This window comes from Pipistrellus hanaki, assembly GCF_964339955.1.
Source record: "Pipistrellus hanaki genome assembly, chromosome: 7".
NCBI lineage: Eukaryota > Metazoa > Chordata > Mammalia > Chiroptera > Vespertilionidae > Pipistrellus > Pipistrellus hanaki.
The window spans coordinates 56,591,082-56,603,872 of record NC_140509.1 but is presented as its reverse complement, the minus strand read 5'-3'; the positions used below and the strand labels follow the sequence as shown (position 1 = coordinate 56,603,872).

General features: G+C 46.0%; 1 protein-coding gene across 7 annotated transcripts in view; it reads left to right on the top strand.

Moving 5' to 3' along the window:
- The first annotated feature begins 1,611 nt into the window (after positions 1-1,611).
- Positions 1,612-12,791, top strand: part of FYN (FYN proto-oncogene, Src family tyrosine kinase) — a 206,617-nt gene continuing 195,437 nt past the window's right edge. For 4 of the 7 annotated variants that reach the window (XM_084889884.1, XM_084889879.1, XM_084889883.1 and 1 more), the window contains exon 1: positions 1,614-2,119. The gene's annotated coding sequence lies outside the window, so the exon portion shown is untranslated. Of the gene's footprint in view, positions 2,120-12,791 lie in introns of all 7 variants that reach the window. The other 3 variants (XM_084889889.1, XM_084889885.1, XM_084889888.1) reach the window with 1 other exon arrangement.

Below are 12,791 nucleotides of genomic sequence, written 5' to 3'. Positions count from 1 at the left end.
ATTGCATTAGAAAACAAAAACAAACAAACAAACAAACAAACAAACAACCTAGGCTAGCCATGGCAGGCTAGTACTGAAGAAGAGGAGTCTCTTCTTTTTAGTTAAACAGTTCTCTTCTGTGGAAATCTGCTAGTCCTGGTTGTGGTTCCATTCTTGGGACTATAGAATGAATTATGAGACACATAATTTCATTTATCATTTTATGTAAGGAGAAAACAAACACAGTAACTACTCTATGCTATCACCTTGAATTTAGTTACTAACTTCTCTTGTCCTCAGTTTCCTCATCCATAAAATAGGGATCCGTGAGTTTAATATATTAGTGACTTTTTTTTTTTTTTTTAAGTACGGTGTACAAAAAAACAACTCAGCAAAAGTGACTGACATTTTTAAACTACAGTTAAAAATTAGTGGGCAGGAAAGGCAATGTTACAGACTTTGAGCACAATTCACTTGTATTTCTCAGGACATTAGATTTTATGGGAGGGCGGGGGGAGAGATGGGCTCTTGCCAAAGTCATTGAGAATGAATCTGAGCATGCCTTAAAGCAGAACTTTGAGTAAACAGGAATTACCTATGAAGAGAATCAGGAAGCCAAAGTGTTTCTTTGTATGAAGTTACATCCTGCCTTACAAAAGCTGGATAGGAAATAAAGACTGATGCACTCCCAAATGTATGCAAAACTGGCTATTATTCCATCAAGGAAAATCTGAGCCAAAGCTCAAATTCAGTGAAGGGGGAAAAAACATAAGAAGATATGAGAAGCCAAAGACAACCAATGCCTGCAAGTAAACATGATTTGGAAAAAACTATACCAACCAATCTCCACTCAGTGTTGCAGATTCCTTAATCAATGCCTGTCTTCTCCCCCATCTCCCCCCATTTCAGTAATAATTTCTCCAGACTTTTTGCTTGAAAATAAATATATGTGTGTGTGCCCAAGAAAATAGGAGACTAAGAAATTAATCCTAATTTCCCCCTCCTCGTTCTTGTTACTGATAATATTAATTGTGCGCTTCCAAGGTTCTCTTCGCTTTTTCGGGGTTCTGTGATGAGATTCCACCTTGTTCTGTCTGCTTCAGTTTAATCAGAGAAGACACTTTCACCACCCTAATACTTCCCCAATTGATCCTTCCACCTTGCAATAAAATAAAAAAATAAAAGGCAAGATAAAGATAGCCCTTGCTCAGACAGTCCCATGGCTTGAGAGCATGGCAGATGTCTTTCTGCAGTGACAACTGCAACCTTCCACAAAGCAGAAGCTGCAGTTCACTCCCGCCCCTCCTCCTCCCGCCCTAACTCGGCACCTCACAAGTCCACACAACCCTCAAGAACACACACACACACACACACACACACACACACACACACACACACACACACACACACACACACACACACACACAAACTCCAACCTCGCGTCCCTCCAAACACTCTGGGAGCCTGGATGCCGGCTGCCACAGTAACGCTCAACCCACTCGGTGGCCCCACCCACTTCGGTACCGCCCCCGCCCCGACACCAATAGCCGTCGCGCGAAGCTCCCTAGGGGCCCGCGGATAGGGCAGCGCCGCCTGCCACTCTGAGGCTGTGTTCCGCCCCCTTCTCACAGGGCTGAGGCCGCAGGGGCAGGAGCATCCAGCGCGAGGAGCTGGGAGCAGCCGCAGCGGCGGCGGCACGTCGTTGCAGTCGCGCCATCTGTCAGAGCGGAGCCGGCGGGGAGGGGGCTGCCGCGGGGAGGAGGAGGGGTCGTCGGGAGCCCCAGATCGTCGAGACCAGCCCGCCGTCCGGCCGTCTGTCCGCGGGGAAACGGAGCGAAGCTGCCCTCGGAGCCGCGCGTCCTTCGCTGTCCCGGCGCGCGGCGCTTCCCCCCGCGCCCCGAGGGCTCCCCGGGCGCACACAAAGCCGCCACCCGCCCCGCAGCGCCCGGCGGCCGCGCCTGCAGAGCATCCGGCCTCCGGGCCGGGGATCCCGGCGCCGCCCCCTCAGCGCCCTCGGCAGGCCCACCGGCTCCGAACCCGCCGCAGCCCCGGAGCCTCAGGAGCCGCCGCCGCGGCCGCACGGGAGGAGGGCGCGGAGAGGACCATGTGAATGGGCTCCGGAGCCTGCAGTGCCGCCCAGGTAAGCGGCCGGGGATGCGCCGCGAGGCCGCGGGGATGCTCCGGGGACCCTGCCGCCGGCGCCCCGCGCGGCGCTGCTCCCGCGGAGGGGCCCCGCCCTCGGTCTCCCCGCCGCCCTAGGTAGCGCAGGAATGGGACCCATGTTCCCGTCCGCGAGCCGGAGCCGGGTGAGAATAGAATCGGCTTAGAGGCAAGGCTGGCCAGACTCCGCCCCCGCCGCCCTCCTTTCGAGGGGGCCCCCCGCGGGGACCCGGGCTGTGTGTATATGTGTGTGTGTGTGTGTGTGTTGTTTTAATGTCAGGGATGATGTAATCACTTAATAATTGATGCCCCGTGCTGCTTCCCTCTGCACCCCACCCACCCCTGCCCCGCTCCTCCACCTTTCGGCCTCCTCCTCCTCCTCCTCCTCCTCCTCCTCCTCCTCCTCCTCCTCCTCCTCCTCCTCCTCCTCCTTCTCGGGCCGGCGCCTTCCCCAGCGCATCCTGCTGCCTATTTCTGGCGCCTCCCTTGCGCTTCCCCCATCCTTCCCCTTTACTCTTCCTGTGCCACCACCCACCATCCATCCTTTCCCCGTCCCCAGTGCTGGAGCCTTCGTTCCTCTTCCTCGGCTTCCCCGCTCTGGCTCCCCCCTAAGCTCCTTCCTCCTCCCTTCCCCGGCCGCTGGATTTCCTATCTACTTCCCTAGGTCGATGATTGTTTGTATTCGGTCACCTCCCCTCTCTTATCTCCGCGGCCACAGGCGGAGGGGACTGGGCCAGAAAGAGGCCACAGAGCTTGGGCCCAAGGCGGAGATTTGCTGGGACTCAGTGAGAAGAGGGATAATAAAGTCACCCTTCTTGTCCCTCCTCCCTCCGGCCCCAATAAATCACACAGACTCTCCGTGTGCGTGTGTGTGTGTGTGTGTGTGTGTGTGTGTGTGTGTGTGTCACACAAAGAGCTCTTTCAGTGGCCATAGAAGAGGCGCACAAAGTACCCAAGGATGGGCGCAATGCTTCTTCTTTCTCTTGCTCGGAGCTTCCCTTTCTCTCGGATAAAGCAGCCTTTCCTGCCACATTTACCAAAAATAAATAAATAAATGGCCCCAGATGCAGGGTAGCAGGTGCTAGCATTTCGCTGTAATCCTGGACTGGCAGCGTTTGACTGGCAGCTGCAGTTATGTCTTCGATTCAAGGGGGAAATGATTCCAGCCATCTTAAGAGTTGTTTGACTTTCAAGGTATCCCCCCTCCCCATTTTAACCCCCTCTCTTTCGGTGGTAAGAGCTGGGATACATTAATGTGGAGGCAGAAAATTTTGTTTCTGAATCAGAGAATTAAACTGGTGTTTGATACGAGGGGAGCAGCCTGACTTGCTGCTTCCTCTCCAGTCTACAGAGTGCTGAAACTGAAGTCTTTGGAAATGAAATCTTGTCTTTCCAGTGTTTTTTTTTTTTTTTCCTTTGCCTTTATATTAATACAAGTTCTTGGGGCATCGATAGCAGCATTACATTGGTATTGGGAAGGCCTCTAGAAACTGTCTCTTTCTTGTCTTGGGGTGGCCTTCAGAGGCCCACATCCTGCCTCCCAACCCAAGTGTCTGCAGTACTTTCCACCCTTCTGCTCTTTCTCCTGATCTCTGCCCCATGGGTATTGTGAGGAAGGGATTCACAGACTTTTGGAGGAAGTCGTTTATTACTATCTCAAGGTTTTGGAGGCACTTAGCTATGAGCAGAGGATGCAGAGAATCTTTTGACTGAACTTTGAACCATCTTCGGGATCTTCCTATTAAAGAGGAAATGTTAATGTGAATCTGGAGGCTTAGTGTTACATGTTGTATGCCAGTAACTATTACATGCTCGATTGATAATGTCAAAACATGGGTTGAAACCACTGATTCCTACGAGAGAGATTCTTAAACCGTTACAAAGTAATAGAATTATCTCAAGTTTGCTCTTTAAGAATTTTATTAGAAAAAGGTTAAGATTAATATTAAACATTTATTTCTGCGTTTTCTAAGGACATTCACTGTGGAACTTTTTGTATTTTTTTTTTTAAAGCAATAGGGTTAATAGAGTGTACTAGAAAAACAAAGAGTTGTTTGTTTGATGCCAGACCCAAGAAGGAAAGTCAGTGCACAGGAAATAGGCATTCTGCTGACCAAGTTAGACTTAATGATAAGGTTGAATGTGAACAAATCTACCCTCAGCTTTCTGTGCCTGTACTGTGTGCCTTCTTCTGAGTATGGAATCTCCAACCCCATCTGATTTGCTTGGGTACCATTTAACCTTTAGGGCCCAGTTCAAAAGTCATCTCCCCTGTGAAGCTTTCTCCATCTTTTCTCCTCCAAAGCACATCATGCTTACAATTTTGTTTAAAAACTTCAGTAGCAGACATTATGTTTGGCATGTGTCTGTTTCCATCATTAGTTGAGAGAAGGGACCTGGTCTTACTTATCTTTTCTCAACAAATGTGAGTTAGGTCTTTGATATGTGCTAGGCATCTGGATAAATTAGGCTAATTTTAGTAGCTGTAACAAGCAGACCTGCAAAAAATATAATGGTTCAAAAGCAATAGATATTTATTCTTCTTCATGTGATAGTCCAGAATGGGTGTTTGTGGTTGGAGGGTGGCTTTCTTCCACGTGTTGATTCTGGGACCCATGTTCTACCATCTCTTAGTGCTCCATTGTAACCTACTTTCAGCTGGCAGAAAACAAAACAGGGAGTGGAGGGGTGCACCCACTTTTTAATTACCTTGGTCTGGAAGTGACACCCATCACCTCTACTTCCATCCTTCACATGAGGGCTAGCTCTGTGGCCACTTTTACCTGCAAGGGAGTCTGGGAAATAGAGGTTAGCCATGTGAATAGATGAAAGATCAAGAAGAAATGTATTTTTGGTCAGCAGCTTTGCCACAAGGCATAGTCATGGTCCTCAAGGAGTTTGTAGGCTGATGACAAATTAATTGGAAACCTGGAGTCTAAACCCATCATTGTTTTTGTTCTTTTGGGTTTAGAAGCTCAGATCATTTCATGTTGAACATGTTTCAAAACACTTTGCTTTTTGTCAGTTCAAGAGGCCAGTTCCCTCACAGCAACCTCTTATAATACAGTGATGTGACAGCTCCTGTGTTGCCTTTGATATTTCATTTTTTATTTTTTACTCTAGTAGCACCATTCTTGGCCTAGTTTTTTTTTTTTTTTTTAATATATTTTATTGATTTTTTACAGAGAGGAAGAGAGAGGGATAGAGAGTTAGAAACATCAATGAGAGAGAATCATCGATCAACTGCTTCTTGCACACCCCCGACTGGGGATGTGCCCGCAACCAAGGTACATGCCCTTGACCGGAATCGAACCTGGGACCTTTCAGTCCGCAAGCCGACGCTCTATCCACTGAGCCAAACCGGTTTCGGCTTGGCCTAGTTTTTTATCTGCTCATTTTAGAGACTCGCCAAGTAGCTGGAGCTGGGAGCCATCCTTAGAAATCAGAGTCCTTCCTTCTGTTCATTGGAAGAGGAAATTAAGTAGACTCCAAAGGAAAAACTTCTTGCCCCAGGTCATGCTAAGGGGAAGGGAGCCTCAGTCAGCCCAGTTCTTCAGTCCCACCTGAGTCCCTACGTCACACAGCTACCCTGACCATGTGACTGTGAGCCTTGTGTATTCCGAGGAGGTTAAGTGAGCTTCCAGACCTTCAGGAGCAGGGTGAACTGCTAATGTTCTACATAGGATAGTCCCTGTTCTCCCCGGGCCTCCAAATTATTGGAGCAATTCGGTCTGTACTAGTCATCATACTTAATAATGTACACACTTTTGCCATGAACAGTTCATTATATTCACCTGTTCAGCAAACATTAAGCCAGGATGTTATTGTGTGCAAGGCACTGGGAGATAAGGCCTCGAAAATGAATACATCTGCTGTCCTTGCTCTTCAGGAGCTCACAGTCTACTAGTGGAGATAAAAATGATGGATAATAGCTAACTTTTATTGAGCATTGCTATTGTCAAGCACTGTTTAAATTCTAGTCCTAACAATAACGATGTGAAGTAGTTTCATACCTAATCCCCATTTTGCAGGTGGCAAATTGAAGTAAGGAAAGTTAAGTACACAAGATCATATAGCCAGTAAGTGGTAGAGTCAGGATGCAGGCCTAATTAGTTTGGTTTCAAAGCCTTTGCTCTTAGCCTCTAGGCAATATGCAAAATACTATATATGGATGTAATGATGATATTAATTAAATGTGTTACATGCCATAAGGGGTGAAGAGGGGTGTAAATGCTTTGGAAATTGATACTCTGGTTGGGAAATAGGACTTTATATTTCAATAAAAAATAAAATGTTCATTCCCACCTCCACTCCTTCCAGTTAGGCCAGTGGTTCTCACTGTGGGGCACACGCCCCATAGGCGGGCATTTTGATTTTTAAAGGGGGCAACTTGAGAATGAGTTATTAACAATGAGTTTTTTGCATTTCTTATGGTTCTAGGGGAACATATACAGTATATAAATATATGTTGTGACATATTTATTCTCTATTATATGTTTTGAAACTTTGCCAATTTTTCTATTAATTTACATTATTATTATTTTTTTTAACATTTTCTTAGTGACTTTTTCCTCAGTACTTCAACTGTCCTTTTGTTCTTTAATTTTTCTCTTTCATGGATGTCACGTTCTTTGGAAGCTTGTTTAGACCAAGTTAATGGCCTTTTAGGCTTCTTCCACATGAATAGGAGTTCACTTTTTGAATAATAAGAATTATATGTCACAGGAGGGCATCAAGATATTAGAGATGCTTAGGTGGGGCATGGCCAAGAAAAGGTTGGAAACCATTGATATAGACCCTCATCTGTTGTTCACCTAGAAAATAGAAAAATAAAATAAAAATTTTAAATGAGAAAGCACAGCATGTTGATACTGGAAATAGCTTTACTCAGTGTGATTATTTTAAGCTGTGTTCTTCTAGTGATCCACAGATAGGTCTCTGTGAGATTGTGGATTCTCCTACATATTTACTCATTCAGTCGCATTCATTTATTGCATCTACCACTTGCTAGGCATTGAGTTAGATGATTCAGAGGCAAAAAGGTACGATCCTGCCTCAAGGAACTTACCTGTAGGAGGAAAATTGTGCCCACTATGATAATCTGTGATTCTAGGGATTCTCGTAGGCGCATGGGCACATACAGGAGTGAGCATGACCTCCACAAAGAGATGATAGAGGAGGTGTCCTCGAGATGAAGAGTAACAGCCTGAAGAGTAGGAGTCACCTAGTTGAGTGTTGTGTGATGGCTGTTGCCCCAGAAGGAGCAGCCCAGAGGGCCAATGCACAGACCTTCTGGGAAACTTCAAGAAGTTCAGGATAGGTGGGCGGGAGGTGGACAGAGGGAGAAGGTAGGGCTGGAGGAAAAACTGAGAATGTTCTTGTGTTTTGTCAGGAATGCCATTTAAAGTTGTAAGTGAAGACACTGCCTTAATCTGATCTTAATTTGTAAAGATCCTTTGGCCACAGTGAGTTATTGACCAGTGGTGGTCAAGATGGAGGAAAGGTAATTATGGAAACTCAGATGAGCAATAGATAAGGGTCTGGATGGAGCAAAAGAGGCATAATAAGAAGGGTGAGATAGATATGGAGGGGCCAGAAGAGGGGTCCTTGGGAATTAGGTGAAGAGAGACACTGAGACATACCAGTTCGGTAGGAAAAGCTAGTGTGTGTAAAGTGATGACTTTGTCATGAATACTTCTCACTTTCAGGTTCAGGTATTTCTTTCTTTCTTTCTTTCTTTCTTTCTTTCTTTCTTTCTTTCTTTCTTTTTTTTTTTTAATATATTTTATTGATTTTTTTACAGAGAGGAAGGGAGAGAGATAGAGAGCTAGAAACATTGATGAGAGAGAAACATCGACCAGCTGCCTCCTGCACACCCCCAGCCGGGGATGTGCCCACAACCAATGCACATGCCCCCGACCGGAATTGAACCTGGGACCTTTCAGTCCGCAGACCGACGCTCTACCACTGAGCCAAACCGGTTTCGGCTGGGTCCAGGTATTTCATTGGCAGTTGAATAGATGAGTCTGGAATGAGGAATAGGACTGAAATGTAAATCTATTAGCAGCAAATTGCAAAATACTTGAAGCCCTAGATGTGGGTGGTATCACTCAGAGAGAGCATAGAGATAGAGCAGTCAGAGCTGAGACAGAGCCTGGGAACAGAGGAGAAGGGGGAGGAGGAGCCCAGGCCCTGAGTGGGAGAGGGTCAGCCTGGGGATTGGGCAGGCCCTGGGGATCAAGGTGTCCCTCATCCCCAGCGGGAGGAGGGTATGCCCAGGCATTAAGCAAGATTAAGAATGACAAGTACAGTTGCATTTAGCACCAAAGATCTCTGAATCCAGGCAGAGCAGCATCAGGGGGATAGGGGATGGAAGTCTACAACTCTACTGCTCCCAGACCAAGGTAGAAATAGATGTCAAAACCTGCAGAACACACAACCCTAAAGGGCTTAGAGATCATGTAGTCCAACATGTCCAGTTTACTTATGAGGGAAGGTGAGCTTCAGAGAACTAAGTGACTTACCCAAGATGGCAGAGTTACCACTGAGAGTCAGATTTCGAGCCTTTCAGCCCAGGGCCATACCCGGGGTATGGTCCTGGTTCCGTGCCTCCCAGCTCTGTGAGCTGAATCAAGTTACCTAATTTCTCTGCCTCCCTTCCTTCACCTTTAAAATGGGGATAATGGTTTCTACCTCAAATATTTGCTGTTAGGATTCAATGAGCTAATAAATAGAAAGCACTGAGAATAGTACCCCACACACAGGAAAAGCAGTGTGTTTGCTACTATTGTTAAAGTGTGTGTGTATGCAGACAATATTTACATACATACACATACATAGATATAACATATATGGCCCTTTAGGGAAGGGAGGATGAAAATGTATTGTGTGCATGAAAAGAAATTTTGAATATTTTAGAAAGGGATATGGGTGATTGCCAATTCGGGATCAAGAGTTACTGGGAAAAGGTAGAAAATTATATAGTACTAGAGGCCTGATGCACGAAATTCGTGCATGGCAGTTGGGGGAGGGGGTGTCGCTCAGCCGGTCTTGGCCTGCAAAGACACCAGCATCCCTCACCCCGGCCTCTAGCCAGAGGTTCCTCCCCTCCTTTGCACAGCCTCTGGGAAGATGCTTGTCTGGGGGCCTGCTCAGGGCCCCGGCCCACGACACCCTGCAGCTCGGATACTCAGGGGCTTGGGCTCTCAGGTCTGGCTTCCTCACCGGGCATGGTGAGCATCAGCTGCCATGGGAGTCTTGCCTTAGGAGTCATCCCTTTGGACCATACTACTTGCGACTGTGTGTGGTGAGGGTGACCTCGGTGGCAGTGATTTCATGTCTCTAGCGTGCCCGCCGGACAACTCCCCACCTACCCACCCCCCCTCCACCCCACGTGGCACCATGCTGGCCCTGTCTGGACTGGGGGCTTCCAGTCTGTGACTGAGGGCTGCAGGTGGAGGACGCCGGCACCCATAGGACTCTGTCAGCATCAGGAACTGGGAAGATCCATTTTTCTGGTTCCTCCCCTGCCGCAGAGGCTCCTTCTCTCACCCACATGGCCATGGCGCAGACTCTGGGCTCGTGGCCCCACAGGATCCTTCCCCCCCGCCACACAGCCATGGCTCGGACACTCCCAGTCCTCTGGCCAGAGACCTCTCCCGTCCCTCTGCAGCCAAAGAACAGACGCTGGGCTCCTGTTGCCGAAGGGCGATGCTGCCAGTGTCTGCTATGGGCACCGCCATTTTTGTCACAGAGTGATGGCTAATTTACATATTACTCTTATTATATAGAATGCTTGAAGCAGCATTTTTAGCAAGTGTTCTTAAAAAATGCAGAGCCTTTTTATTCTCGAGAATAGAAAACAAAAGCACTTTGAAGTTAGCCCTATAAAAGGGTTTCTCTGTTTTAGTCAGCTAATCAGAATTTTAACCTATTTACAGTGTAAATCGCTTGAGTTGGACTTTCTAAAGGGGGAATAAACTATGAAGTTGGAACTACTACCACCATTACTCACACGTGTGTGCAAGTGCACACACACACACACACACACACACACACACACGTTATGATTTTCATGCACTTGGTTCCTATAAAACAGGTGATTTGGGTTATTTAGGAGAATATGATCTTTTTTTAATGTATCTAGTTGAACAAATCTAATTATTAGCTGCTAAAACACATGAGTAACCTGAACAGTATTATCCAAATGGACCTGGGTGACATGCAGTACAGATAACTTAGGAATAAGTGGCACTCTGGACTTGATTAGAACACAGTAATCCTAGAAGGATATAAATTGAACTGGATTTATGGCCCAATAAAAACATGGGAAGAAAAGATAATGCTTACTGACTCATGAAACTTTAACAATGTTTGTAAGGCTCTGCGTTGCAGTATTTGGGTGAGAGCATTTTCCCATTCATCTGAGCCTGCTTCCAGAATGACCTGCCTTGCCTCACTCTGGATGTGAGACAAACATGGGTCCTTTTCCCGGGCGTTCCCAGGAAGCCGAGAGCATCTTTACAGACCTGTGACCCCAAGCAACACCCACTTTATTTGGGCAAATATGTGTTGAGTGCCTAGTAACTCTAAGTTTTGGGGAGAAAAAAAAATACAGTATGGGAAAATTTTAACTCCTTGGTTATTTCAATTCAGAAGGCTTTTTCTGAAGGGCACTTACGTCTGGTCTGTGCTTACCACAGCTGCTCATGCCTCTCTAAGTATACCATAAAAATAATAATGCCTACCATTTTTATTGAACCCCAGAGGCCTTCTTAGGTGCTTTACTTACAGTAATTTACTTAGTCATAACTCTCTGAGGCAGGTATCATTATCCCCATTGGTCAGATGGGAAGACTGAGGCTCAGAAAGGTAACTTGCCCATCGTCACACAGCTAATTACCAGAGAAGCCAGGTCTGTCTGGATCCTACACTCGTGCTTGCTTTTGTTCCAAAGCTGTGGTTTCTCACCCCCTGCCTATTTTCAAGCCTCCTTGCCTTTGCTTTGCACTTCCTTCCATGTTCAGTGTTGGTGGTACAAAGGCACCTTCACCGCCTGTGGAAACCTCATTCCTTCCGATGGCTCTGTTCAAGACTTACCTTCCGGGAAGTCCACCCTTTGGGCTCCCATGGCACTTGGTTACTGCCCCGTTTCCACCCTTGTCACAGTCTGACAAAGTGAAGTCAAAGTCAGCTGGGTGGGAGAGTGGACAGATACTTGTCTTTTTTTAATTTTTTTATTTTATTACATGTGGTCTCTTTGTAAGTCAGGTATTGTCTCTTTTTCATGATTTGATTTTACCATCACAAACCCAGCACTATTCGATGAGGTACTGCCATTATTATCCCCATTTAACAGGCAGGGAAACTGAGACATGGAGGTTAAGTGATTTAGTCAGGGTCACAGAGCTAGTAAGCAGCAGAGCTAGGATCTGAACCCAGGCAACCAGTCTGTCTCCAGAGTCTGTGCTTTTGACACTAAATTTGTTCTGTCTCTCAAGTGAGAATATAAACCTCCTCGCCCTGTACCTCATAGGCCACACACAGTAAACATCAGCCTTGGCACAATGACTAATAATCTATTGAACCAGCTCATAATAAGGAAAGAGCTTTAGGGCCATCGTTGCATGAATATCCTCTGAGGACCTTACAGAATGCATGTTCACAGATCCTGTTCTCATTTAATAAGAATGGGGCTGGTAGGGTTGAACCCCAAAATCTTGTCTGTATATGAGAATGGCTGAGAGGCAGCTTCTGAGAGGTTAGGGATGAAGCAAATGTAGTGAGTCTCAGCCACACTGATGGGAGCAGGCCATGAAGTGGCAGAGAATCATCAATCAGCGGGAGCCGGAGGGAGCAGCACCCAGAGGAGGCTGGGGAGCAGAAATCCATCACAGAAAGACCTCTTCCCTTGTATTTTTAAGATTTCTAAGTTCCTGCTCCTTTTGAATGTGCTGATGGGATATTATCTGATGAATTTAAACACGTATCTTCTTCAGCGCTTCCATCTTTGAGGTACCCAAAAATAGTAGGCTTTTCATGGAGTTGTATAAGGATTCCATCTGCTGTATACAGAAAAGCAGGACTTCAATGGAAAATTTAAAATGATCCAGATCGTCTTTCCCACAACAAAGCCCAGGGCACTTTTTCCAATCCTTTCTTCTCTAGAAAAAATTACTGAATCTGGATTTCTGTGAAATCCTGCCCAATTTAAATTCCTTCATTTCCACACATTGTAGTGTCTATTGTAAAGCAATGACAATTTTAAATACTGTCACTTGTAAAATTTGATTTTAATTTTATTTTAGAAATTGTGTGATATGTTGCCTATAGCTAGGCACATGCACGCAGGATAATTTGGAAAGTGCTGATTTCTGTTAATGTTTTCTCTTGTTTGCTCTCAGAGTTTAGAAGGTTTCACTTTTTTGTTGTCTAGTTTATTGTCTAACCTCCTAAAACAGAACGAGCACTTCATTATTTTCAGATATCAATGAACTCTAGCCTGCTATCATTATGTATCTTTTATTATTGTCTCCTTGAAAATGTCATTTCTGTGGCTGTCCTCTGTATATACCTTTGCCTGAACTATATTCTTTTGATATGCTATGTCCTTTAGGTGCCCCATGATTTGCAAATAACAATTCCAGTTGCTG